The following is a 2,803-nucleotide window of genomic DNA, read 5'->3' on the forward strand; positions in this document are numbered from 1 at the left end:
CCTTCTGCTCTGATACTTTATTAAAATAAAAGGTGAACAGATTTTCTTTTGTTTCTTCTTCCAGAAGTTCAGACATTATACCCAAAAGGACAGTATCTTAGGCCTTCAGGGGACTGGCTGGGTCACAAGCATCTGAGGCCTTTTCTTGCTGGCTCTCAGGGTCATTGCAGATGACTTCCTAGTTTCAGGAAAGAAGCCCAATGAACTCATGTAAAAACAAGCTTTATAAAATGGGGCTAGATTTAGCTGAAGGACCATAGGAACAGACCATCACTAAGGATGGACTCACATTTTACTCACCATCCCTTAGCTGCGAAACACACCCTCAGCCACAATGACAATGGCATGTGACCCATTCAACATGAGAGTGTTTATCCCCAAAGCCAGATGTCAAAGTAGAGACTAAAGATTTGTCTTCCCATTTGGCTTGTTGGATAGATTGCCAATCACTAAATTTCCAGGCTCTTTGTTTCTCAATGTTCTATGGGATTTTTTTTTTAAAGAAGTTATTTTGAAGCCTCTAAACTTCTCCAGGGGAGGGGCTCTAGGCCCTCTGGTTCACTGTACCAGAATCTGGCAGATGACGCCAGATTAGTAGATTAATAAGGTCAGTGGTTTGAACCCACCAGCCTCTCCACGGGAGAAAGATGAGGCTGTCTACTCCTGTAAAGGCTTAAAGTCTGGGAATCCCTAAGAGGCAGTTGTGCTCCGTCCTATAGGGTTTCTAGGAGTTGGAATTAGTAGATTAACAAAAATTCAATACAAACCTCAACTTAGAATGGCTAACACTGTTTCATAACATCCTTCCTCTGGAAATTTCTCACCAAAGAAGAACGTAAACCACTCAGAGAAGGAGAGGCGGCCTTCGTGGTGCAATGGTTGAGCTCTTGACAGAAGGGCCTGTAGATTTGCAACCTGCGAACCCATGGGTTGTCCTGTTCTGGCCTCCAGGCATGCTAGGTGTCGGCACCCACCTGATGGCAGTGGGAATGGGTTTCATCAACTAAATTGGCCTTTTAGCTTGATTTAATTGAGAAGTAAATTTCTCCATTTATATTTTCTTCTCATCAAACATTTTTTTTCCTTACCACCACCACCACCACCACCACCACCACCACCACCACCCACCCTCCACCTTTGTTTGCTTGCTTGCTTCGTCCTACCTCCCCTCTCTTTTGGGGTGTCCTTCTTTGAATTCAAAAACAAAAACTCTAAGCTATCCAGTAGATTCCAACTCCTAGAAACCCTATAGGACGGAGCACAACTGCCTCTTAGGGATTCCCAGATTTAAGCCTTTACAGGAGTAGACAGCCTCATCTTTCTCCCGTGGAGAGGCTGGTGGGTTCAAACCACTGACCTTGTGCTTAACCTCAATCCATAGTTCATTACACAATCAGGGCTCTGTCTTTAGCTAGTACTATTTAATTTACACTGACCAGGTACCACACAAAAACAAAGGAACACTAAGCTCATCCATTCTAAGTTCTCTTTCTTTAAAAAATAATCATTTTATTAGGGGCTCATACAACTCTTATCACAATTCATACATACATAAATTGTATCAAGCACATTTCTACATATGATGTCATCATCATTCTCAAAACATTTGCTTTCTACTTGAGTCCTTGGTATCAGCTCTTTATTTTTCCCCTTCCTCCCCATTTCCCCCTCCCCTGTGAACCCTTGATAATTGATAAATTATTATTATTTTGTCATATCTTATACCACCCGACGTCTCCCTTCACCAACTTCTCCGCTGTCCATCCCCCAAGGAGGAGGTTATATATAGACTTTGTAATCCATTCCCCCTTTCTCCCTCACCTTCCTTCCACCCTCCCAGTACTGCCACTCTCACCACTGGTCCTGAGGAGTTCATCTATCCTGGATTCCCTATATTTCCAGTTTCCATTTGCGCCAGTGTACATCCTATGGTCCAGCCGGATTTGTAAGGTAGAATTGAGATCATGGTAATGGAGGGAGGAAGTATTCAAGAACTAGAGGAAAATTGTATATTTCATTATTGCTACACTGCACCCTAACTGGCTTGTCTCCTCCCTGCAGCCCTTCTGCAAGGGGATGTCCAATTTCCCATAGATGAGCCCTGGGTCCCCACTCCACACTCCCCCTCATTCACAATACTATGATTATTATTTTTTTTTGGTCTTTGATGCCTGATACCTGAACCCTTGGACACCTTGTGATCTCACAGTATGGTGTGCTTCTTCCATGTGGGTTTTGTTGTTTCTCAGCTAGATGGCTGCTTTTTTATCCTCAGGTCTTTAAGACTTCAGATGCTATATTTTTGGAAGCCGGGAACCATCATCTTTCTTCACCACATTTACTTGTGCATCCATTATCTTCAGTGATCGTCCCAGGAAGGTAAGCATCTCAGACAGCCGAATTATTAGAACAAATTGTTCTTGTGTGAGGGAGTACTTCAGCAGGAGCCCACTGTTCGCCTGCTTTCTTAATACTAAACCTATAAATATATGTACATAGATCTATTTCCCCCTCGTCGTATATAAATATATTTACATGTGTATATGCCTGTATTTAAATCTCTATGACTACCCTTTACCTCCTAGTTCTCTCCTCTACTTTTTGTACTTTTCTCGTGTCCCACTATCATGTTCAGCTTTCATTTGGGTTTTAGGACTTCCTCTCAGTGACACTGCCCGTGATCCAGCCCTGCCAGACCTCTTATGCCCTCCTTGCCACTGATTTTGGATTACTTGCTGTTCCTTTGTCCCTGGATCTGTTACTCCCACGTCCTTTCCCCCACCTCTCCTTCTCCCATGTCCCC

The sequence above is a fragment of the Tenrec ecaudatus genome, chromosome 5, assembly GCF_050624435.1.
Source record: "Tenrec ecaudatus isolate mTenEca1 chromosome 5, mTenEca1.hap1, whole genome shotgun sequence".
Taxonomy (NCBI): domain Eukaryota; kingdom Metazoa; phylum Chordata; class Mammalia; order Afrosoricida; family Tenrecidae; genus Tenrec; species Tenrec ecaudatus.